At 57.0% G+C, this 23805-nt stretch overlaps 16 non-coding genes and 1 pseudogene across 16 annotated transcripts; 9 read left to right on the top strand and 8 right to left on the bottom strand.

Moving 5' to 3' along the window:
* The first annotated feature begins 1475 nt into the window (after positions 1-1475).
* LOC148631589 (U1 spliceosomal RNA) lies at positions 1476-1633 on the top strand. Its single transcript, XR_015934686.1, has one exon. It is a non-coding gene; the product is annotated as a U1 spliceosomal RNA (small nuclear RNA).
* A 636-nt stretch (positions 1634-2269) lies between these two features.
* LOC148631590 (5S ribosomal RNA) lies at positions 2270-2388 on the bottom strand (annotated as a pseudogene).
* Positions 2389-4163: 1775 nt separating this feature from the next.
* LOC148631591 (U1 spliceosomal RNA) lies at positions 4164-4327 on the top strand. Its single transcript, XR_015934665.1, has one exon. It is a non-coding gene; the product is annotated as a U1 spliceosomal RNA (small nuclear RNA).
* A 636-nt stretch (positions 4328-4963) lies between these two features.
* Positions 4964-5082, bottom strand: LOC148631592 (5S ribosomal RNA). The gene has a single exon (XR_015934696.1). It is a non-coding gene; the product is annotated as a 5S ribosomal RNA (ribosomal RNA).
* Positions 5083-6857: 1775 nt separating this feature from the next.
* On the top strand, positions 6858-7021 carry LOC148631593 (U1 spliceosomal RNA). Its single transcript, XR_015934666.1, has one exon. It is a non-coding gene; the product is annotated as a U1 spliceosomal RNA (small nuclear RNA).
* Positions 7022-7657: 636 nt separating this feature from the next.
* Positions 7658-7776, bottom strand: LOC148631594 (5S ribosomal RNA). The gene has a single exon (XR_015934711.1). It is a non-coding gene; the product is annotated as a 5S ribosomal RNA (ribosomal RNA).
* Positions 7777-9551: 1775 nt separating this feature from the next.
* LOC148631595 (U1 spliceosomal RNA) lies at positions 9552-9715 on the top strand. The gene has a single exon (XR_015934708.1). It is a non-coding gene; the product is annotated as a U1 spliceosomal RNA (small nuclear RNA).
* Positions 9716-10351: 636 nt separating this feature from the next.
* Positions 10352-10470, bottom strand: LOC148631596 (5S ribosomal RNA). The gene has a single exon (XR_015934697.1). It is a non-coding gene; the product is annotated as a 5S ribosomal RNA (ribosomal RNA).
* A 1806-nt stretch (positions 10471-12276) lies between these two features.
* LOC148631597 (U1 spliceosomal RNA) lies at positions 12277-12440 on the top strand. The gene has a single exon (XR_015934634.1). It is a non-coding gene; the product is annotated as a U1 spliceosomal RNA (small nuclear RNA).
* A 636-nt stretch (positions 12441-13076) lies between these two features.
* On the bottom strand, positions 13077-13195 carry LOC148631598 (5S ribosomal RNA). Its single transcript, XR_015934706.1, has one exon. It is a non-coding gene; the product is annotated as a 5S ribosomal RNA (ribosomal RNA).
* Positions 13196-15002: 1807 nt separating this feature from the next.
* Positions 15003-15166, top strand: LOC148631599 (U1 spliceosomal RNA). The gene has a single exon (XR_015934673.1). It is a non-coding gene; the product is annotated as a U1 spliceosomal RNA (small nuclear RNA).
* Positions 15167-16762: 1596 nt separating this feature from the next.
* Positions 16763-16926, top strand: LOC148631600 (U1 spliceosomal RNA). Its single transcript, XR_015934677.1, has one exon. It is a non-coding gene; the product is annotated as a U1 spliceosomal RNA (small nuclear RNA).
* Positions 16927-17562: 636 nt separating this feature from the next.
* LOC148631601 (5S ribosomal RNA) lies at positions 17563-17681 on the bottom strand. Its single transcript, XR_015934698.1, has one exon. It is a non-coding gene; the product is annotated as a 5S ribosomal RNA (ribosomal RNA).
* Positions 17682-19456: 1775 nt separating this feature from the next.
* On the top strand, positions 19457-19620 carry LOC148631602 (U1 spliceosomal RNA). The gene has a single exon (XR_015934679.1). It is a non-coding gene; the product is annotated as a U1 spliceosomal RNA (small nuclear RNA).
* A 636-nt stretch (positions 19621-20256) lies between these two features.
* LOC148631603 (5S ribosomal RNA) lies at positions 20257-20375 on the bottom strand. Its single transcript, XR_015934700.1, has one exon. It is a non-coding gene; the product is annotated as a 5S ribosomal RNA (ribosomal RNA).
* Positions 20376-22150: 1775 nt separating this feature from the next.
* On the top strand, positions 22151-22314 carry LOC148631604 (U1 spliceosomal RNA). The gene has a single exon (XR_015934667.1). It is a non-coding gene; the product is annotated as a U1 spliceosomal RNA (small nuclear RNA).
* A 636-nt stretch (positions 22315-22950) lies between these two features.
* LOC148631605 (5S ribosomal RNA) lies at positions 22951-23069 on the bottom strand. Its single transcript, XR_015934701.1, has one exon. It is a non-coding gene; the product is annotated as a 5S ribosomal RNA (ribosomal RNA).
* Between the last annotated feature and the right edge of the window lie 736 nt (positions 23070-23805).

Below are 23805 nucleotides of genomic sequence, written 5' to 3' on the forward strand. Positions count from 1 at the left end.
TGCAGTGCTGTGATCGGTTCTCTTTGGCTTCCTCCGCAAAAATTAACACATCTAAGAGTGAGATTTTTTATCAGAACTGGAGGGAGCCAAAAGAAGGACATGATCTCAGGCTGCAAGAGAAGAGAATTAAGGTCCTGGGGGTGTATTTTGGAGAAGAGATGGGAACAGTAAATTGGCAGAACAAATTGCCAATCTTAAACAAAAAACTGATGCAATGGAAGGACCGAGACCTCACCATGACAGGGAAGGTGCTGGTCATCAAAGCCGAGCTCTTGCCTGTCTTGAATTTTCTGGCTTCTACCTTCCCAATCCCACACCGTGTTGCGGCGGTGCTGAGGAGATTGATGTTTCAATTTCTATGGGGTGGGAAGCAGGAAAGACTCAGAAGGGAAATAATGTACAGGCCGCTACCCTCAGGGGGGAAGTCTGTCCCAGATATTGCTACGAAGCTGCTGTGCATTTTCCTGGCCTCTGTGCTGAGAGGCTTTGCAACAGCACCTGCAGCGCGTACCTGGACTTATTTTTCCAGGCTCTGGGTAGGTAGGGAGGTGTCCAGAGTGTGGGGTGTCAGACCCAAGCTGGACGTCCCACTCTCTGACACATGCCCTGCAATTTATGGGACAGTTAAAAGTTTTCTAAGATCTCACCCAATTGGCCATATTCCCCTCCGAGATGTCAGCGTCCAAAAACTGGAAGATTTCGTAGCACCCCAGAACAATAGGCAGACCCCTGTGGGCATTTTAACATCAGCCCAAACAAGGAAGGTGTGGAAACACACATCCTCTAAATTTCTGTGCAACATTCACAGAGATTTAGCCTGGAGTGTCGTCCACCAGTGCTTACCGGTACGAACTTTCTTGTACCGTAGGGGCCTCACCCCCAGCCCTCGCTGCGTTAGGGTGGGCTGCGGCGAGGAGGAGACTGTGACCCATCTCCTGTGGTCCTGCTTTTTTGCTAAGGCCTTCTGGGCACAGTTTGAAGATTGGTTGCAGGCTCTCTCGCCCCAATTTACCCTGACCGCTGCTTTCATCATATACGGCATCTCTCCTGTCAAGCTTCCTCCTGACGTGTTTGACAGGATCTGGGCCGTGGTGAACAGTGGGAAAGACGCCCTGTGGAGAGTGAGGAACATGGGGCTGTTCAAAGGCATCGAGGTCCCAGTCAAGGCAGCAGGTAGCCTGGCCCTGTTCATCACCCGAGAGAACTATTACCTCAGAGATCTGTGGAGAGAAGGGAGGGAGGAAGCAGAAAATCTGTGGGAAATAGAGAGCATTGGACAGTATCTCAAGAAACTGTGAAAAACATTATCATGTTTAAATAAAGAATGTGATTTGCACCAGAAAAAAAGAAAATTGTTGCTATGTAACTGTTACCGTGTCAAAATGTAATGAGATGTGATCATATATACTGTTTTAAGTATGTATATTAATGTAAAGCTTTCTGATTTGTGATTTCCTGTATTTTTTTGTGAAAAGAAAATAAAGTTCTTAAAAATCGAAATCGAAATCGGTTCACCCAGGGCGAGGCTCGGCCATTGCACTCCGGCTGTGCTGACCCCTGCGAATTCCCCAAATGTGGGAATCTCGACTGCATAATTTCTGGTAGTGGGGGACTGCGTTCGCGCTCTCCCCTGATGTGCTTGGTCCAAAATCAGATACGGGAGGGTTAGGACACCACGAGCTGCGTGGCTGCGGAAGGATCCCGGTTCGACAGGAGTGGACGCCGCTGCTGGTTCTCGCTGGCTTTTAGTTAGGGGTCCGGAGAAGCATCTCAAGCTAGTTCCACTACTCCTTCCGGACGTTCATTCCCTTTTCAAAGTCAGTCGTTTTGCTGTAGTCTGCGTTCTTTAGGCTGATTATCGAGGTTAGCCTTTATTTGGTCATGGGGGGCCTCGGTACTGTATGCTGAGTCTAAAGACAGTTTCACCCGTTTTCTGATTGCTCGGTTCTGTACCAGTGCAGACATGTCAAACAGTGAATGGCTGTACCTCTACTGTATCCGTGCTCAATGAATGAAATCGGTAACAAATGAATATATGTCTAGTTATACGAAAAACGAGTGGTTTATCGACTCATCTTCATTTGCAGATTTAGAGGCAGCTTCGATATTCGTTTTACAGACGGGTTTTTTTTTTTGAATATGGGTCACACACATGCCACAGCAACAAAACATCTCTAGAGATGAGGCTATAGATCACCTTTCCATCCTGCAGGTTTTCCTCCCAAAGCCTACGGCACCAACGGCGACCCCTGCTGGCCGGGAGAGCAAAAGCTTACAGCACCTGGTATTCCCAGGCAGTGTCCCATCCAAGTACTAACCAGACCCGACGCTGCTTAGCTTCCAAAATCAGACGAGATCGGGCGTGTTCAGGGTGGTGTGGCCGTAAGCGAAAGCCCTGGCGCCTGACTCGCTACTTGAAGCTGTGTGTGGCGGGGGTTCCGTGCCCCCCGAGCGGGACTGAAGGATCGTTCGTGTGCAACTCTTTGGAAAGGAGCTGCTTTCCAAATCGCATTGCGTGCCTGGATGTTGGCGAATGCGCTCCCTTGTGTTGACTCGTCCCGCACTGGAGGAGGACAAACAATCTGCACGGAGGAGCACCAGGCAAGTCTTCACCAGACAAAAACCTCCAGTGCACAGCACTCTGGAAACATTTCGGGGCTTTCGCGTGTTTATTTCAGCACGTAAAGCGCACCGGTCCAACACGTCGGCCGGGCGCGCGGCGCCTCCGCCCTCTTGTGGCCTTGCGGCGTCAGAGCAAGAGGCTCCTTCTCGCTGCCCTTCCGCTGTGTTGCAGGACCCGGAGCGCGCACTTTGTGGGGGGCGGGGGACCGCGTTCGCGCTCTGCCCCCGGTCTCTTGCGCGAGTACTAAATCTCACGGACAGGGGGGCCTCGTCATTGATTGTTACAGGTGAGACGGGGATTAGGAGGAGACCCCGACTGATGGGTAAAGGGGAGCACTAACACCAGAGGGACACCCCCGGCGTCTCTTTTTGAGAGACGCCCTGGGGTTTCCTAATGGCCAAGGAGGGTCGGGACCTCGGTTTGACCTCTGTTTGTGCAGCAGAGTGTCGCCATCAGGAGGCTGGGGCGTAAGAGAGCCACACAGCCCGCAGGGTGAGCGCTCCCTACTGGTCCCAGTCACACCTCTTGCAGGAGCAGCAGCAACCGGAGCTTTTCCGGGGTGGAATCTCCCATCCGGGTGCCGGCCAGGCTCACACCTGCTGGGCTGCCCCGGGGGTGAGCCCAGTCGAGAGTCGCAGGGCCAGATCTAGTCACCGGGGAGAAACGATACAAGTGAAGGATTGCTCGGCTCTCGGCACTTGAAAAGACCGACAAATGTCTCGTTCCCGCCGGAGCTGAATGTACCCGCATGTGTGGTGTCGTCTTCTTCCCCCGCCCCGCTGTGTTTGCTGTATTGTCTCTGAAGCCGGCCCCCCCGAGACGAGATGGGCTGTTCCTGTGCCCCAATTAACACTTTACAGGTGCCATTCCCCGGCATTGTGGCCATTGTCGGTGCTCACACGCGATAAGATAAGGCGGAGGAGAGCGGGGCATGCCCAGCGGCAGACATTCAAGGAGGGGGCAGTGCGAGGTGAGGTGAGGTGCGACACGCCGGAGCCCCGACGCAGCTAATGCGGAGCACTTGTTGGACTGGCATCGAAAGGACGTGTGCGCACGGAGCGAGCCTTCCCTGCGGCGGAGCGCGGGAACTTTCTCCCCCCCTCCCGCTGCAGGAGTTGTGTGCACTGCAGCGGTGCCGAGAGAAAAGCACAGAAGGCAGCAGGCTCTGGAGAGCAGGTAAGAGACGGAGCCTTGTGGGCAGGCGAGCAGGCCCGTTTTTTGGAAATTGCTGAAAAGGTTTGTTCGGTGTGTGGCAGGCGCACGTCGCGAGCTTGCGTGGCGATCTGCCGGTCTGGAGTTATGCAAATGAGGCCGAATTGCATCCCGGGACATGCTGCGAATGCGCAACGGCGACTGCAGATGTGTAGGAAACGGCGCGCTCGTTTTCTCGTTTTGCCCACACTTTTGAGTGTTAGTGTGGCGTGTGAGTGTGTGAAAGAGTGGGCCCAGCAGGAGGCGGTGGCGTGCGGGGCGAGGAGGTGGCCTAGGCTGCGCGATTTGTGCTGTGGGTGCGGGCCGCTTGCAGGGGCCTGTTTAACTCATACTTACCTGGCAGGGGAGATACTTTGATCAAGAAGGAGGTTCACCCAGGGCGAGGCTTGGCCATTGCACTCCGGCTGTGCTGACCCCTGCGAATTCCCCAAATGTGGGAATCTCGACTGCATAATTTCTGGTAGTGGGGGACTGCGTTCGCGCTCTCCCCTGATGTGCTTGGTCCAAAATCAGATACGGGAGGGTTAGGACACCACGAGCTGCGTGGCTGCGGAAGGATCCCGGTTCGACAGGAGTGGACGCCGCTGCTGGTTCTCGCTGGCTTTTAGTTAGGGGTCCGGAGAAGCATCTCAAGCTAGTTCCACTACTCCTTCCGGACGTTCATTCCCTTTTCAAAGTCAGTCGTTTTGCTGTAGTCTGCGTTCTTTAGGCTGATTATCGAGGTTAGCCTTTATTTGGTCATGGGGGGCCTCGGTACTGTATGCTGAGTCTAAAGACAGTTTCACCCGTTTTCTGATTGCTCGGTTCTGTACCAGTGCAGACATGTCAAACAGTGAATGGCTGTACCTCTATTGTATCCGTGCTCAATGAATGAAATCGGTAACAAATGAATATATGTCTAGTTATACGAAAAACGAGTGGTTTATCGACTCATCTTCATTTGCAGATTTAGAGGCAGCTTCGATATTCGTTTTACAGACGGGTTTTTTTTTTTGAATATGGGTCACACACATGCCACAGCAACAAAACATCTCTAGAGATGAGGCTATAGATCACCTTTCCATCCTTCAGGTTTTCCTCCCAAAGCCTACGGCACCAACGGCGACCCCTGCTGGCCGGGAGAGCAAAAGCTTACAGCACCTGGTATTCCCAGGCAGTCTCCCATCCAAGTACTAACCAGGCCCGACGCTGCTTAGCTTCCGAGATCAGACGAGATCGGGCGTGTTCAGGGTGGTGTGGCCGTAAGCGAAAGCCCTGGCGCCTGACTCGCTACTTGAAGCTGTGTGTGGCGGGGCTTCCGTGCCCCCCGAGCGGGACTGAAGGATCGTTCGTGTGCAACTCTTTGGAAAGGAGCTGCTTTCCAAATCGCATTGCGTGCCTGGATGTTGGCGAATGCGCTCCCTTGTGTTGGCTCGTCCCGCACTGGAGGAGGACAAACAATCTGCACGGAGGAGCACCAGGCAAGTCTTCACCAGACAAAAACCTCCAGTGCACAGCACTCTGGAAACATTTCGGGGCTTTCGCGTGTTTATTTCAGCACGTAAAGCGCACCGGTCCAACACGTCGGCCGGGCGCGCGGCGCCTCCGCCCTCTTGTGGCCTTGCGGCGTCAGAGCAAGAGGCTCCTTCTCGCTGCACTTCCGCTGTGTTGCAGGACCCGGAGCGCGCACTTTGTGGGGGGCGGGGGACCGCGTTCGCGCTCTGCCCCCGGTCTCTTGCGCGAGTACTAAATCTCACGGACAGGGGGGCCTCGTCATTGATTGTTACAGGTGAGACGGGGATTAGGAGGAGACCCCGACTGATGGGTAAAGGGGAGCACTAACACCAGAGGGACACCCCCGGCGTCTCTTTTTGAGAGACGCCCTGGGGTTTCCTAATGGCCAAGGAGGGTCGGGACCTCGGTTTGACCTCTGTTTGTGCAGCAGAGTGTCGCCATCAGGAGGCTGGGGCGTAAGAGAGCCACACAGCCCGCAGGGTGAGCGCTCCCTACTGGTCCCAGTCACACCTCTTGCAGGAGCAGCAGCAACCGGAGCTTTTCCGGGGTGGAATCTCCTATCCGGGTGCCGGCCAGGCTCACACCTGCTGGGCTGCCCCGGGGGTGAGCCCAGTCGAGAGTCGCAGGGCCAGATCTAGTCACCGGGGAGAAACGATACAAGTGAAGGATTGCTCGGCTCTCGGCACTTGAAAAGACCGACAAATGTCTCGTTCCCGCCGGAGCTGAATGTACCCGCATGTGTGGTGTCGTCTTCTTCCCCCGCCCCGCTGTGTTTGCTGTATTGTCTCTGAAGCCGGCCCCCCCGAGACGAGACGGGCTGTTCCTGTGCCCCAATTAACACTTTACAGGTGCCATTCCCCGGCATTGTGGCCATTGTCGGTGCTCACACGCGATAAGATAAGGCGGAGGAGAGCGGGGCATGCCCAGCGGCAGACATTCAAGGAGGGGGCAGTGCGAGGTGAGGTGAGGTGCGACACGCCGGAGCCCCGACGCAGCTAATGCGGAGCACTTGTTGGACTGGCATCGAAAGGACGTGTGCGCACGGAGCGAGCCTTCCCTGCGGCGGAGCGCGGGAACTTTCTCCCCCCCTCCCGCTGCAGGAGTTGTGTGCACTGCAGCGGTGCCGAGAGAAAAGCACAGAAGGCAGCAGGCTCTGGAGAGCAGGTAAGAGACGGAGCCTTGTGGGCAGGCGAGCAGGCCCGTTTTTTGGAAATTGCTGAAAAGGTTTGTTCGGTGTGTGGCAGGCGCACGTCGCGAGCTTGCGTGGCGATCTGCCGGTCTGGAGTTATGCAAATGAGGCCGAATTGCATCCCGGGACATGCTGCGAATGCGCAACGGCGACTGCAGATGTGTAGGAAACGGCGCGCTCGTTTTCTCGTTTTGCCCACACTTTTGAGTGTTAGTGTGGCGTGTGAGTGTGTGAAAGAGTGGGCCCAGCAGGAGGCGGTGGCGTGCGGGGCGAGGAGGTGGCCTAGGCTGCGCGATTTGTGCTGTGGGTGCGGGCCGCTTGCAGGGGCCTGTTTAACTCATACTTACCTGGCAGGGGAGATACTTTGATCAAGAAGGAGGTTCACCCAGGGCGAGGCTTGGCCATTGCACTCCGGCTGTGCTGACCCCTGCGAATTCCCCAAATGTGGGAATCTCGACTGCATAATTTCTGGTAGTGGGGGACTGCGTTCGCGCTCTCCCCTGATGTGCTTGGTCCAAAATCAGATACGGGAGGGTTAGGACACCACGAGCTGCGTGGCTGCGGAAGGATCCCGGTTCGACAGGAGTGGACGCCGCTGCTGGTTCTCGCTGGCTTTTAGTTAGGGGTCCGGAGAAGCATCTCAAGCTAGTTCCACTACTCCTTCCGGACGTTCATTCCCTTTTCAAAGTCAGTCGTTTTGCTGTAGTCTGCGTTCTTTAGGCTGATTATCGAGGTTAGCCTTTATTTGGTCATGGGGGGCCTCGGTACTGTATGCTGAGTCTAAAGACAGTTTCACCCGTTTTCTGATTGCTCGGTTCTGTACCAGTGCAGACATGTCAAACAGTGAATGGCTGTACCTCTATTGTATCCGTGCTCAATGAATGAAATCGGTAACAAATGAATATATGTCTAGTTATACGAAAAACGAGTGGTTTATCGACTCATCTTCATTTGCAGATTTAGAGGCAGCTTCGATATTCGTTTTACAGACGGGTTTTTTTTTTTGAATATGGGTCACACACATGCCACAGCAACAAAACATCTCTAGAGATGAGGCTATAGATCACCTTTCCATCCTTCAGGTTTTCCTCCCAAAGCCTACGGCACCAACGGCGACCCCTGCTGGCCGGGAGAGCAAAAGCTTACAGCACCTGGTATTCCCAGGCAGTCTCCCATCCAAGTACTAACCAGGCCCGATGCTGCTTAGCTTCCGAGATCAGACGAGATCGGGCGTGTTCAGGGTGGTGTGGCCGTAAGCGAAAGCCCTGGCGCCTGACTCGCTACTTGAAGCTGTGTGTGGCGGGGCTTCCGTGCCCCCCGAGCGGGACTGAAGGATCGTTCGTGTGCAACTCTTTGGAAAGGAGCTGCTTTCCAAATCGCATTGCGTGCCTGGATGTTGGCGAATGCGCTCCCTTGTGTTGGCTCGTCCCGCACTGGAGGAGGACAAACAATCTGCACGGAGGAGCACCAGGCAAGTCTTCACCAGACAAAAACCTCCAGTGCACAGCACTCTGGAAACATTTCGGGGCTTTCGCGTGTTTATTTCAGCACGTAAAGCGCACCGGTCCAACACGTCGGCCGGGCGCGCGGCGCCTCCGCCCTCTTGTGGCCTTGCGGCGTCAGAGCAAGAGGCTCCTTCTCGCTGCACTTCCGCTGTGTTGCAGGACCCGGAGCGCGCACTTTGTGGGGGGCGGGGGACCGCGTTCGCGCTCTGCCCCCGGTCTCTTGCGCGAGTACTAAATCTCACGGACAGGGGGGCCTCGTCATTGATTGTTACAGGTGAGACGGGGATTAGGAGGAGACCCCGACTGATGGGTAAAGGGGAGCACTAACACCAGAGGGACACCCCCGGCGTCTCTTTTTGAGAGACGCCCTGGGGTTTCCTAATGGCCAAGGAGGGTCGGGACCTCGGTTTGACCTCTGTTTGTGCAGCAGAGTGTTGCCATCAGGAGGCTGGGGCGTAAGAGAGCCACACAGCCCGCAGGGTGAGCGCTCCCTACTGGTCCCAGTCACACCTCTTGCAGGAGCAGCAGCAACCGGAGCTTTTCCGGGGTGGAATCTCCTATCCGGGTGCCGGCCAGGCTCACACCTGCTGGGCTGCCCCGGGGGTGAGCCCAGTCGAGAGTCGCAGGGCCAGATCTAGTCACCGGGGAGAAACGATACAAGTGAAGGATTGCTCGGCTCTCGGCACTTGAAAAGACCGACAAATGTCTCGTTCCCGCCGGAGCTGAATGTACCCGCATGTGTGGTGTCGTCTTCTTCCCCCGCCCCGCTGTGTTTGCTGTATTGTCTCTGAAGCCGGCCCCCCCGAGACGAGACGGGCTGTTCCTGTGCCCCAATTAACACTTTACAGGTGCCATTCCCCGGCATTGTGGCCATTGTCGGTGCTCACACGCGATAAGATAAGGCGGAGGAGAGCGGGGCATGCCCAGCGGCAGACATTCAAGGAGGGGGTAGGGCGAGGTGAGGTGAGGTGCGACACGCCGGAGCCCCGACGCAGCTAATGCGGAGCACTTGTTGGACTGGCATCGAAAGGACGTGTGCGCACGGAGCGAGCTTTCCCTGCGGCGGAGCGCGGGAACTTTCTCCCCCCCTCCCGCTGCAGGAGTTGTGTGCACTGCAGCGGTGCCGAGAGAAAAGCACAGAAGGCAGCAGGCTCTGGAGAGCAGGTAAGAGACGGAGCCTTGTGGGCAGGCGAGCAGGCCCGTTTTTTGGAAATTGCTGAAAAGGTTTGTTCGGTGTGTGGCAGGCGCACGTCGCAAGCTTGCGTGCCGATCTGCCGGTCTGGAGTTATGCAAATGAGGCCGAATTGCATCCCGGGACATGGTCCGAATGCGCAACGGCGACTGCAGATGTGTAGGAAACGGCGCGCTCGTTTTCTCGTTTTGCCCACACTTTTGAGTGTTAGTGTGGCGTGTGAGTGTGTGAAAGAGTGGGCCCAGCAGGAGGCGGTGGCGTGCGGGGCGAGGAGGTGGCCTAGGCTGCGCGATTTGTGCTGTGGGTGCGGGCCGCTTGCAGGGGCCTGTTTAACTCATACTTACCTGGCAGGGGAGATACCTTGATCAAGAAGGAGGTTCACCCAGGGCGAGGCTCGGCCATTGCACTCCGGCTGTGCTGACCCCTGCGAATTCCCCAAATGTGGGAATCTCGACTGCATAATTTCTGGTAGTGGGGGACTGCGTTCGCGCTCTCCCCTGATGTGCTTGGTCCAAAATCAGATACGGGAGGGTTAGGACACCACGAGCTGCGTGGCTGCGGAAGGATCTCGGTTCGACAGGAGTGGACGCCGCTGCTGGTTCTCGCTGGCTTTTAGTTAGGGGTCCGGAGAAGCATCTCAAGCTAGTTCCACTACTCCTTCCGGACGTTCATTCCCTTTTCAAAGTCAGTCGTTTTGCTGTAGTCTGCGTTCTTTAGGCTGATTATCGAGGTTAGCCTTTATTTGGTCATGGGGGGCCTCGGTACTGTATGCTGAGTCTAAAGACAGTTTCACCCGTTTTCTGATTGCTCGGTTCTGTACCAGTGCAGACATGTCAAACAGTGAATGGCTGTACCTCTACTGTATCCGTGCTCAATGAATGAAATCGGTAACAAATGAATATATGTCTAGTTATACGAAAAACGAGTGGTTTATCGACTCATCTTCATTTGCAGATTTAGAGGCAGCTTCGATATTCGTTTTACAGACGTGTTTTTTTTTTTGAATATGGGTCACACACATGCCACAGCAACAAAACATCTCTAGAGATGAGGCTAAAGATCACCTTTCTATCCTGCAGGTTTTCCTCCCAAAGCCTACGGCACCAACGGCGACCCCTGCTGGCCGGGAGAGCAAAAGCTTACAGCACCTGGTATTCCCAGGCAGTCTCCCATCCAAGTACTAACCAGGCCCGACGCTGCTTAGCTTCCGAGATCAGACGAGATCGGGCGTGTTCAGGGTGGTGTGGCCGTAAGCGAAAGCCCCGGCGCCTGACTCGCTACTTGAAGCTGTGTGTGGCGGGGGTTCCGTGCCCCCCGAGCGGGACTGACGGATCATTCGTGTGCAACTCTTTGGAAAGGAGCTGCTTTCCAAATCGCATTGCGTGCCTGGATGTTGGCGAATGCGCTCCCTTGTGTTGACTCGTCCCGCACTGGAGGAGGACAAACAATCTGCACGGAGGAGCACCAGGCAAGTCTTCACCAGACAAAAACCTCCAGTGCACAGCATTCTGGAAACATTTCGGGGCTTTCGCGTGTTTATTTCAGCACGTAAAGCGCACCGGTCCAACACGTCGGCCGGGCGCGCGGCGCCTCCGCCCTCTTGTGGCCTTGCGGCATCAGAGCAAGAGGCTCCTTCTCGCTGCCCTTCCGCTGTGTTGCAGGGCCCCGAGAGGGAACCCGGAGCGCGCACTTTGTGGGGGGCGGGGGACCGCGTTCGCGCTCTGCCCCCGGTCTCTTGCGCGAGTACTAAATCTCACGGACAGGGGGGCCTCGTCATTGATTGTTACAGGTGAGACGGGGATTAGGAGGAGACCCCGACTGATGTGTAAAGGGGAGCACTAACACCAGAGGGACACCCCCGGCGTCTCTTTTTGAGAGACGCCCTGGGGTTTCCTAATGGCCAAGGAGGGTCGGGACCTCGGTTTGACGCCTCCCCCGAAGGACGGCGCCTGTTTGTGCAGCAGAGTGTCGCCATCAGGAGGCTGGGGCGTAAGAGAGCCACACAGCCCGCAGGGTGAGCGCTCCCTACTGGTCCCAGTCACACCTCTTGCAGGAGCAGCAGCAACCGGAGCTTTTCCGGGGTGGAATCTCCCATCCGGGTGCCGGCCAGGCTCACACCTGCTGGGCTGCCCCGGGGGTGAGCCCAGTCGAGAGTCGCAGGGCCAGATCTAGTCACCGGGGAGAAAGATACAAGTGAAGGATTGCTCGGCTCTCGGCACTTGAAAAGACCGACAAATGTCTCGTTCCCGCCGGAGCTGAATGTACCCGCATGTGTGGTGTCGTCTTCTTCCCCCGCCCCGCTGTGTTTGCTGTATTGTCTCTGAAGCCGGCCCCCCCGAGACGAGATGGGCTGTTCCTGTGCCCCAATTAACACTTTACAGGTGCCATTCCCCGGCATTGTGGCCATTGTCGGTGCTCACACGCGATAAGATAAGGCGGAGGAGAGCGGGGCATGCCCAGCGGCAGACATTCAAGGAGGGGGTAGGGCGAGGTGAGGTGAGGTGCGACACGCCGGAGCCCCGACGCAGCTAATGCGGAGCACTTGTTGGACTGGCATCGAAAGGACGTGTGCGCACGGAGCGAGCTTTCCCTGCGGCGGAGCGCGGGAACTTTCTCCCCCCCTCCCGCTGCAGGAGTTGTGTGCACTGCAGCGGTGCCGAGAGAAAAGCACAGAAGGCAGCAGGCTCTGGAGAGCAGGTAAGAGACGGAGCCTTGTGGGCAGGCGAGCAGGCCCGTTTTTTGGAAATTGCTGAAAAGGTTTGTTCGGTGTGTGGCAGGCGCACGTCGCAAGCTTGCGTGCCGATCTGCCGGTCTGGAGTTATGCAAATGAGGCCGAATTGCATCCCGGGACATGGTCCGAATGCGCAACGGCGACTGCAGATGTGTAGGAAACGGCGCGCTCGTTTTCTCGTTTTGCCCACACTTTTGAGTGTTAGTGTGGCGTGTGAGTGTGTGAAAGAGTGGGCCCAGCAGGAGGCGGTGGCGTGCGGGGCGAGGAGGTGGCCTAGGCTGCGCGATTTGTGCTGTGGGTGCGGGCCGCTTGCAGGGGCCTGTTTAACTCATACTTACCTGGCAGGGGAGATACCTTGATCAAGAAGGAGGTTCACCCAGGGCGAGGCTCGGCCATTGCACTCCGGCTGTGCTGACCCCTGCGAATTCCCCAAATGTGGGAATCTCGACTGCATAATTTCTGGTAGTGGGGGACTGCGTTCGCGCTCTCCCCTGATGTGCTTGGTCCAAAATCAGATACGGGAGGGTTAGGACACCACGAGCTGCGTGGCTGCGGAAGGATCTCGGTTCGACAGGAGTGGACGCCGCTGCTGGTTCTCGCTGGCTTTTAGTTAGGGGTCCGGAGAAGCATCTCAAGCTAGTTCCACTACTCCTTCCGGACGTTCATTCCCTTTTCAAAGTCAGTCGTTTTGCTGTAGTCTGCGTTCTTTAGGCTGATTATCGAGGTTAGCCTTTATTTGGTCATGGGGGGCCTCGGTACTGTATGCTGAGTCTAAAGACAGTTTCACCCGTTTTCTGATTGCTCGGTTCTGTACCAGTGCAGACATGTCAAACAGTGAATGGCTGTACCTCTACTGTATCCGTGCTCAATGAATGAAATCGGTAACAAATGAATATATGTCTAGTTATACGAAAAACGAGTGGTTTATCGACTCATCTTCATTTGCAGATTTAGAGGCAGCTTCGATATTCGTTTTACAGACGTGTTTTTTTTTTTGAATATGGGTCACACACATGCCACAGCAACAAAACATCTCTAGAGATGAGGCTAAAGATCACCTTTCTATCCTGCAGGTTTTCCTCCCAAAGCCTACGGCACCAACGGCGACCCCTGCTGGCCGGGAGAGCAAAAGCTTACAGCACCTGGTATTCCCAAGCAGTCTCCCATCCAAGTACTAACCAGGCCCGACGCTGCTTAGCTTCCGAGATCAGACGAGATCGGGCGTGTTCAGGGTGGTGTGGCCGTAAGCGAAAGCCCCGGCGCCTGACTCGCTACTTGAAGCTGTGTGTGGCGGGGGTTCCGTGCCCCCCGAGCGGGACTGAAGGATCGTTCGTGTGCAACTCTTTGGAAAGGAGCTGCTTTCCAAATCGCATTGCGTGCCTGGATGTTGGCGAATGCGCTCCCTTGTGTTGACTCGTCCCGCACTGGAGGAGGACAAACAATCTGCACGGAGGAGCACCAGGCAAGTCTTCACCAGACAAAAACCTCCAGTGCACAGCATTCTGGAAACATTTCGGGGCTTTCGCGTGTTTATTTCAGCACGTAAAGCGCACCGGTCCAACACGTCGGCCGGGCGCGCGGCGCCTCCGCCCTCTTGTGGCCTTGCGGCATCAGAGCAAGAGGCTCCTTCTCGCTGCCCTTCCGCTGTGTTGCAGGGCCCCGAGAGGGAACCCGGAGCGCGCACTTTGTGGGGGGCGGGGGACCGCGTTCGCGCTCTGCCCCCGGTCTCTTGCGCGAGTACTAAATCTCACGGACAGGGGGGCCTCGTCATTGATTGTTACAGGTGAGACGGGGATTAGGAGGAGACCCCGACTGATGTGTAAAGGGGAGCACTAACACCAGAGGGACACCCCCGGCGTCTCTTTTTGAGAGACGCCCTGGGGTTTCCTAATGGCCAAGGAGGGTCGGGACCTCGGTTTGACGCCTCCCCCGAAGGACGGCGCCTGTTTGTGCAGCAGAGTGTCGCCATCAGGAGGCTGGGGCGTAAGAGAGCCACACAGCCCGCAGGGTGAGCGCTCCCTACTGGTCCCAGTCACACCTCTTGCAGGAGCAGCAGCAACCGGAGCTTTTCCGGGGTGGAATCTCCCATCCGGGTGCCGGCCAGGCTCACACCTGCTGGGCTGCCCCGGGGGTGAGCCCAGTCGAGAGTCGCAGGGCCAGATCTAGTCACCGGGGAGAAACGATACAAGTGAAGGATTGCTCGGCTCTCGGCACTTGAAAAGACCGACAAATGTCTCGTTCCCGCCGGAGCTGAATGTACCCGCATGTGTGGTGTCATCTTCTTCCCCCGCTCCGCTGTGTTTGCTGTATTGTCTCTGAAGCCGGCCCCCCCGAGACGAGATGGGCTGTTCCTGTGCCCCAATTAACACTTTACAGGTGCCATTCCCCGGCATTGTGGCCATTGTCGGTGCTCACACGCGATAAGATAAGGCGGAGGAGAGCGGGGCATGCCCAGCGGCAGACATTCAAGGAGGGGGCAGTGCGAGGTGAGGTGAGGTGCGACACGCCGGAGCCCCGACGCAGCTAATGCGGAGCACTTGTTGGACTGGCATCGAAAGGACGTGTGCGCACGGAGCGAGCCTTCCCTGCGGCGGAGCGCGGGAACTTTCTCCCCCCCTCCCGCTGCAGGAGTTGTGTGCACTGCAGCGGTGCCGAGAGAAAAGCACAGAAGGCAGCAGGCTCTGGAGAGCAGGTAAGAGACGGAGCCTTGTGGGCAGGCGAGCAGGCCCGTTTTTTGGAAATTGCTGAAAAGGTTTGTTCGGTGTGTGGCAGGCGCACATCGCGAGCTTGCGTGGCGATCTGCCGGTCTGGAGTTATGCAAATGAGGCCGAATTGCATCCCGGGACATGCTGCGAATGTGCAACGGCGACTGCAGATGTGTAGGAAACGGCGCGCTCGTTTTCTCGTTTTGCCCACACTTTTGAGTGTTAGTGTGGCGTGTGAGTGTGTGAAAGAGTGGGCCCAGCAGGAGGCGGTGGCGTGCGGGGCGAGGAGGTGGCCTAGGCTGCGCGATTTGTGCTGTGGGTGCGGGCCGCTTGCAGGGGCCTGTTTAACTCATACTTACCTGGCAGGGGAGATACCTTGATCAAGAAGGAGGTTCACCCAGGGCGAGGCTCGGCCATTGCACTCCGGCTGTGTTGACCCCTGCGAATTCCCCAAATGTGGGAATCTCGACTGCATAATTTCTAGAAGTGGGGGACTGCGTTCGCGCTCTCCCCTGATGTGCTTGGTCACCAGACAAAAACCTCCAGTGCACAGCACTCTGGAAACATTTCGGGGCTTTCGCGTGTTTATTTCAGCACGTAAAGCGCACCGGTCCAACACGTCGGCCGGGCGCGCGGCGCCTCCGCCCTCTTGTGGCCTTGCGGCGTCAGAGCAAGAGGCTCCTTCTCGCTGCCCTTCCGCTGTGTTGCAGGGCCCCGAGAGGGAACCCGGAGCGCGCACTTTGTGGGGGGCGGGGGACCGCGTTCGCGCTCTGCCCCCAGTCTCTTGCGCGAGTACTAAATCTCACGGACAGGGGGGCCTCGTCATTGATTGTTACAGGTGAGACGGGGATTAGGAGGAGACCCCGACTGATGTGTAAAGGGGAGCACTAACACCAGAGGGACACCCCCGGCGTCTCTTTTTGAGAGACGCCCTGGGGTTTCCTAATGGCCAAGGAGGGTCGGGACCTCGGTTTGACGCCTCCCCCGAAGGACGGCGCCTGTTTGTGCAGCAGAGTGTCGCCATCAGGAGGCTGGGGCGTAAGAGAGCCACACAGCCCGCAGGGTGAGCGCTCCCTACTGGTCCCAGTCACACCTCTTGCAGGAGCAGCAGCAACCGGAGCTTTTCCGGGGTGGAATCTCCCATCCGGGTGCCGGCCAGGCTCACACCTGCTGGGCTGCCCCGGGGGTGAGCCCAGTCGAGAGTCGCAGGGCCAGATCTAGTCACCGGGGAGAAACGATACAAGTGAAGGATTGCTCGGCTCTCGGCACTTGAAAAGACCGACAAATGTCTCGTTCCCGCCGGAGCTGAATGTACCCGCATGTGTGGTGTCGTCTTCTTCCCCCGCCCCGCTGTGTTTGCTGTATTGTCTCTGAAGCCGGCCCCCCCGAGACGAGATGGGCTGTTCCTGTGCCCCAATTAACACTTTACAGGTGCCATTCCCCGGCATTGTGGCCATTGTCGGTGCTCACACGCGATAAGATAAGGCGGAGGAGAGCGGGGCATGCCCAGCGGCAGACATTCAAGGAGGGGGCAGTGCGAGGTGAGGTGAGGTGCGACACGCCGGAGCCCCGACGCAGCTAATGCGGAGCACTTGTTGGACTGGCATCGAAAGGACGTGTGCGCACGGAGCGAGCCTTCCCTGCGGCGGAGCGCGGGAACTTTCTCCCCCCCTCCCGCTGCAGGAGTTGTGTGCACTGCAGCGGTGCCGAGAGAAAAGCACAGAAGGCAGCAGGCTCTGGAGAGCAGGTAAGAGACGGAGCCTTGTGGGCAGGCGAGCAGGCCCGTTTTTTGGAAATTGCTGAAAAGGTTTGGTCGTTGTGTGGCAGGCGCACGTCGCGAGCTTGCGTGGCGATCTGCCGGTCTGGAGTTATGCAAATGAGGCCGAATTGCATCCCGGGACATGCTGCGAATGCGCAACGGCGACTGCAGATGTGTAGGAAACGGCGCGCTCGTTTTCTCGTTTTGCCCACACTTTTGAGTGTTAGTGTGGCGTGTGAGTGTGTGAAAGAGTGGGCCCAGCAGGAGGCGGTGGCGTGCGGGGCGAGGAGGTGGCCTAGCCTGCGCGATTTGTGCTGTGGGTGCGGGCCGCTTGCAGGGGCCTGTTTAACTCATACTTACCTGGCAGGGGAGATACTTTGATCAAGAAGGAGGTTCACCCAGGGCTAGGCTTGGCCATTGCACTCCGGCTGTGCTGACCCCTGCGAATTCCCCAAATGTGGGAATCTCGACTGCATAATTTCTGGTAGTGGGGGACTGCGTTCGCGCTCTCCCCTGATGTGCTTGGTCCAAAATCAGATACGGGAGGGTTAGGACACCACGAGCTGCGTGGCTGCGGAAGGATCCCGGTTCGACAGGAGTGGACGCCGCTGCTGGTTCTCGCTGGCTTTTAGTTAGGGGTCCGGAGAAGCATCTCAAGCTAGTTCCACTACTCCTTCCGGACGTTCATTCCCTTTTCAAAGTCAGTCGTTTTGCTGTAGTCTGCGTTCTTTAGGCTGATTATCGAGGTTAGCCTTTATTTGGTCATGGGGGGCCTCGGTACTGTATGCTGAGTCTAAAGACAGTTTCACCCGTTTTCTGATTGCTCGGTTCTGTACCGGTGCAGACATGTCAAACAGTGAATGGCTGTACCTTTATTGTATCCGTGCTCAATGAATGAAATCGGTAACAAATGAATATATGTCTAGTTATACGAAAAACGAGTGGTTTATCGACTCATCTTCATTTGCAGATTTAGAGGCAGCTTCGATATTCGTTTTACAGACGGGTTTTTTTTTTTGAATATGGGTCACACACATGCCACAGCAACAAAACATCTCTAGAGATGAGGCTATAGATCACCTTTCCATCCTGCAGGTTTTCCTCCCAAAGCCTACGGCACCAACGGCGACCCCTGCTGGCCGGGAGAGCAAAAGCTTACAGCACCTGGTATTCCCAGGCAGTCTCCCATCCAAGTACTAACCAGGCCCGACGCTGCTTAGCTTCCGAGATCAGACGAGATCGGGCGTGTTCAGGGTGGTGTGGCCGTAAGCAAAAGCCCCGGCGCCTGACTCGCTACTTGAAGCTGTGTGTGGCGGGGCTTCCGTGCCCCCCGAGCGGGACTGAAGGATCGTTCGTGTGCAACTCTTTGGAAAGGAGCTGCTTTCCAAATCGCATTGCGTGCCTGGATGTTGGCGAATGCGCTCCCTTGTGTTGGCTCGTCCCGCACTGGAGGAGGACAAACAATCTGCACGGAGGAGCACCAGGCAAGTCTTCACCAGACAAAAACCTCCAGTGCACAGCACTCTGGAAACATTTCGGGGCTTTCGCGTGTTTATTTCAGCACGTAAAGCGCACCGGTCCAACACGTCGGCCGGGCGCGCGGCGCCTCCGCCCTCTTGTGGCCTTGCGGCGTCAGAGCAAGAGGCTCCTTCTCGCTGCCCTTCCGCTGTGTTGCAGGACCCGGAGCGCGCACTTTGTGGGGGGCGGGGGACCGCGTTCGCGCTCTGCCCCCGGTCTCTTGCGCGAGTACTAAATCTCACGGACAGGGGGGCCTCGTCATTGATTGTTACAGGTGAGACGGGGATTAGGAGGAGACCCCGACTGATGGGTAAAGGGGAGCACTAACACCAGAGGGACACCCCCGGCGTCTCTTTTTGAGAGACGCCCTGGGGTTTCCTAATGGCCAAGGAGGGTCGGGACCTCGGTTTGACCTCTGTTTGTGCAGCAGAGTGTCGCCATCAGGAGGCTGGGGCGTAAGAGAGCCACACAGCCCGCAGGGTGAGCGCTCCCTACTGGTCCCAGTCACACCTCTTGCAGGAGCAGCAGCAACCGGAGCTTTTCCGGGGTGGAATCTCCTATCCGGGTGCCGGCCAGGCTCACACCTGCTGGGCTGCCCCGGGGGTGAGCCCAGTCGAGAGTCGCAGGGCCAGATCTAGTCACCGGGGAGAAACGATACAAGTGAAGGATTGCTCGGCTCTCGGCACTTGAAAAGACCGACAAATGTCTCGTTCCCGCCGGAGCTGAATGTACCCGCATGTGTGGTGTCGTCTTCTTCCCCCGCCCCGCTGTGTTTGCTGTATTGTCTCTGAAGCCGGCCCCCCCGAGACGAGACGGGCTGTTCCTGTGCCCCAATTAACACTTTACAGGTGCCATTCCCCGGCATTGTGGCCATTGTCGGTGCTCACACGCGATAAGATAAGGCGGAGGAGAGCGGGGCATGCCCAGCGGCAGACATTCAAGGAGGGGGTAGGGCGAGGTGAGGTGAGGTGCGACACGCCGGAGCCCCGACGCAGCTAATGCGGAGCACTTGTTGGACTGGCATCGAAAGGACGTGTGCGCACGGAGCGAGCCTTCCCTGCGGCGGAGCGCGGGAACTTTCTCCCCCCCTCCCGCTGCAGGAGTTGTGTGCACTGCAGCGGTGCCGAGAGAAAAGCACAGAAGGCAGCAGGCTCTGGAGAGCAGGTAAGAGACGGAGCCTTGTGGGCAGGCGAGCAGGCCCGTTTTTTGGAAATTGCTGAAAAGGTTTGTTCGTTGTGTGGCAGGCGCACGTCGCGAGCTTGCGTGGCGATCTGCCGGTCTGGAGTTATGCAAATGAGGCCGAATTGCATCCCGGGACATGCTGCGAATGCACAACGGCGACTGCAGATGTGTAGGAAACGGCGCGCTCGTTTTCTCGTTTTGCCCACACTTTTGAGTGTTAGTGTGGCGTGTGAGTGTGTGAAAGAGTGGGCCCAGCAGGAGGCGGTGGCGTGCGGGGCGAGGAGGTGGCCTAGACTGCGCGATTTGTGCTGTGGGTGCGGGCCGCTTGCAGGGGCCTGTTTAACTCATACTTACCTGGCAGGGGAGATAATTTGATCAAGAAGGAGGTTCACCCAGGGCGAGGCTTGGCCATTGCACTCCGGCTGTGCTGACCCCTGCGAATTCCCCAAATGTGGGAATCTCGACTGCATAATTTCTGGTAGTGGGGGACTGCGTTCGCGCTCTCCCCTGATGTGCTTGGTCCAAAATCAGATACGGGAGGGTTAGGACACCACGAGCTGCGTGGCTGCGGAAGGATCCCGGTTCGACAGGAGTGGACGCCGCTGCTGGTTCTCGCTGGCTTTTAGTTAGGGGTCCGGAGAAGCATCTCAAGCTAGTTCCACTACTCCTTCCGGACGTTCATTCCCTTTTCAAAGTCAGTCGTTTTGCTGTAGTCTGCGTTCTTTAGGCTGATTATCGAGGTTAGCCTTTATTTGGTCATGGGGGGCCTCGGTACTGTATGCTGAGTCTAAAGACAGTTTCACCCGTTTTCTGATTGCTCGGTTCTGTACCAGTGCAGACATGTCAAACAGTGAATGGCTGTACCTTTATTGTATCCGTGCTCAATGAATGAAATCGGTAACAAATGAATATATGTCTAGTTATACGAAAAACGAGTGGTTTATCGACTCATCTTCATTTGCAGATTTAGAGGCAGCTTCGATATTCGTTTTACAGACGGGTTTTTTTTTTTGAATATGGGTCACACACATGCCACAGCAACAAAACATCTCTAGAGATGAGGCTATAGATCACCTTTCCATCCTGCAGGTTTTCCTCCCAAAGCCTACGGCACCAACGGCGACCCCTGCTGGCCGGGAGAGCAAAAGCTTACAGCACCTGGTATTCCCAGGCAGTCTCCCATCCAAGTACTAACCAGGCCCGACGCTGCTTAGCTTCCGAGATCAGACGAGATCGGGCGTGTTCAGGGTGGTGTGGCCGTAAGCGAAAGCCCCGGCGCCTGACTCGCTACTTGAAGCTGTGTGTGGCGGGGCTTCCGTGCCCCCCGAGCGGGACTGAAGGATCGTTCGTGTGCAACTCTTTGGAAAGGAGCTGCTTTCCAAATCGCATTGCGTGCCTGGATGTTGGCGAATGCGCTCCCTTGTGTTGGCTCGTCCCGCACTGGAGGAGGACAAACAATCTGCACGGAGGAGCACCAGGCAAGTCTTCACCAGACAAAAACCTCCAGTGCACAGCACTCTGGAAACATTTCGGGGCTTTCGCGTGTTTATTTCAACACGTAAAGCGCACCGGTCCAACACGTCGGCCGGGCGCGCGGCGCCTCCGCCCTCTTGTGGCCTTGCGGCGTCAGAGCAAGAGGCTCCTTCTCGCTGCCCTTCCGCTGTGTTGCAGGACCCGGAGCGCGCACTTTGTGGGGGGCGGGGGACCGCGTTCGCGCTCTGCCCCCGGTCTCTTGCGCGAGTACTAAATCTCACGGACAGGGGGGCCTCGTCATTGATTGTTACAGGTGAGACGGGGATTAGGAGGAGACCCCGACTGATGGGTAAAGGGGAGCACTAACACCAGAGGGACACCCCCGGCGTCTCTTTTTGAGAGACGCCCTGGGGTTTCCTAATGGCCAAGGAGGGTCGGGACCTCGGTTTGACCTCTGTTTGTGCAGCAGAGTGTCGCCATCAGGAGGCTGGGGCGTAAGAGAGCCACACAGCCCGCAGGGTGAGCGCTCCCTACTGGTCCCAGTCACACCTCTTGCAGGAGCAGCAGCAACCGGAGCTTTTCCGGGGTGGAATCTCCTATCCGGGTGCCGGCCAGGCTCACACCTGCTGGGCTGCCCCGGGGGTGAGCCCAGTCGAGAGTCGCAGGGCCAGATCTAGTCACCGGGGAGAAACGATACAAGTGAAGGATTGCTCGGCTCTCGGCACTTGAAAAGACCGACAAATGTCTCGTTCCCGCCGGAGCTGAATGTACCCGCATGTGTGGTGTCGTCTTCTTCCCCCGCCCCGCTGTGTTTGCTGTATTGTCTCTGAAGCCGGCCCCCCCGAGACGAGACGGGCTGTTCCTGTGCCCCAATTAACACTTTACAGGTGCCATTCCCCGGCATTGTGGCCATTGTCGGTGCTCACACGCGATAAGATAAGGCGGAGGAGAGCGGGGCATGCCCAGCGGCAGACATTCAAGGAGGGGGTAGGGCGAGGTGAGGTGAGGTGCGACACGCCGGAGCCCCGACGCAGCTAATGCGGAGCACTTGTTGGACTGGCATCGAAAGGACGTGTGCGCACGGAGCGAGCCTTCCCTGCGGCGGAGCGCGGGAACTTTCTCCCCCCCTCCCGCTGCAGGAGTTGTGTGCACTGCAGCGGTGCCGAGAGAAAAGCACAGAAGGCAGCAGGCTCTGGAGAGCAGGTAAGAGACGGAGCCTTGTGGGCAGGCGAGCAGGCCCGTTTTTTGGAAATTGCTGAAAAGGTTTGTTCGTTGTGTGGCAGGCGCACGTCGCGAGCTTGCGTGGCGATCTGCCGGTCTGGAGTTATGCAAATGAGGCCGAATTGCATCCCGGGACATGCTGCGAATGCACAACGGCGACTGCAGATGTGTAGGAAACGGCGCGCTCGTTTTCTCGTTTTGCCCACACTTTTGAGTGTTAGTGTGGCGTGTGAGTGTGTGAAAGAGTGGGCCCAGCAGGAGGCGGTGGCGTGCGGGGCGAGGAGGTGGCCTAGACTGCGCGATTTGTGCTGTGGGTGCGGGCCGCTTGCAGGGGCCTGTTTAACTCATACTTACCTGGCAGGGGAGATACTTTGATCAAGAAGGAGGTTCACCCAGGGCGAGGCTTGGCCATTGCACTCCGGCTGTGCTGACCCCTGCGAATTCCCCAAATGTGGGAATCTCGACTGCATAATTTCTGGTAGTGGGGGACTGCGTTCGCGCTCTCCCCTGATGTGCTTGGTCCAAAATCAGATACGGGAGGGTTAGGACACCACGAGCTGCGTGGCTGCGGAAGGATCCCGGTTCGACAGGAGTGGACGCCGCTGCTGGTTCTCGCTGGCTTTTAGTTAGGGGTCCGGAGAAGCATCTCAAGCTAGTTCCACTACTCCTTCCGGACGTTCATTCCCTTTTCAAAGTCAGTCGTTTTGCTGTAGTCTGCGTTCTTTAGGCTGATTATCGAGGTTAGCCTTTATTTGGTCATGGGGGGCCTCGGTACTGTATGCTGAGTCTAAAGACAGTTTCACCCGTTTTCTGATTGCTCGGTTCTGTACCAGTGCAGACATGTCAAACAGTGAATGGCTGTACCTTTATTGTATCCGTGCTCAATGAATGAAATCGGTAACAAATGAATATATGTCTAGTTATACGAAAAACGAGTGGTTTATCGACTCATCTTCATTTGCAGATTTAGAGGCAGCTTCGATATTCGTTTTACAGACGGGTTTTTTTTTTTGAATATGGGTCACACACATGCCACAGCAACAAAACATCTCTAGAGATGAGGCTATAGATCACCTTTCCATCCTGCAGGTTTTCCTCCCAAAGCCTACGGCACCAACGGCAACCCCTGCTGGCCGGGAGAGCAAAAGCTTACAGCACCTGGTATTCCCAGGCAGTCTCCCATCCAAGTACTAACCAGGCCCGACGCTGCTTAGCTTCCGAGATCAGACGAGATCGGGCGTGTTCAGGGTGGTGTGGCCGTAAGCGAAAGCCCCGGCGCCTGACTCGCTACTTGAAGCTGTGTGTGGCGGGGCTTCCGTGCCCCCCGAGCGGGACTGAAGGATCGTTCGTGTGCAACTCTTTGGAAAGGAGCTGCTTTCCAAATCGCATTGCGTGCCTGGATGTTGGCGAATGCGCTCCCTTGTGTTGGCTCGTCCCGCACTGGAGGAGGACAAACAATCTGCACGGAGGAGCACCAGGCAAGTCTTCACCAGACAAAAACCTCCAGTGCACAGCACTCTGGAAACATTTCGGGGCTTTCGCGTGTTTATTTCAACACGTAAAGCGCACCAGTCCAACACGTCGGCCGGGCGCGCGGCGCCTCCGCCCTCTTGTGGCCTTGCGGCGTCAGAGCAAGAGGCTCCTTCTCGCTGCCCTTCCGCTGTGTTGCAGGACCCGGAGCGCGCACTTTGTGGGGGGCGGGGGACCGCGTTCGCGCTCTGCCCCCGGTCTCTTGCGCGAGTACTAAATCTCACGGACAGGGGGGCCTCGTCATTGATTGTTACAGGTGAGACGGGGATTAGGAGGAGACCCCGACTGATGGGTAAAGGGGAGCACTAACACCAGAGGGACACCCCCGGCGTCTCTTTTTGAGAGACGCCCTGGGGTTTCCTAATGGCCAAGGAGGGTCGGGACCTCGGTTTGACCTCTGTTTGTGCAGCAGAGTGTCGCCATCAGGAGGCTGGGGCGTAAGAGAGCCACACAGCCCGCAGGGTGAGCGCT

Source organism: Lepisosteus platostomus, unplaced genomic scaffold (assembly GCF_059453375.1).
Source record: "Lepisosteus platostomus isolate fLepPlt1 unplaced genomic scaffold, fLepPlt1.hap1 Scaffold_75_H1, whole genome shotgun sequence".
In the NCBI taxonomy this organism is placed as follows: Eukaryota; Metazoa; Chordata; class Actinopteri; order Semionotiformes; family Lepisosteidae; genus Lepisosteus; species Lepisosteus platostomus.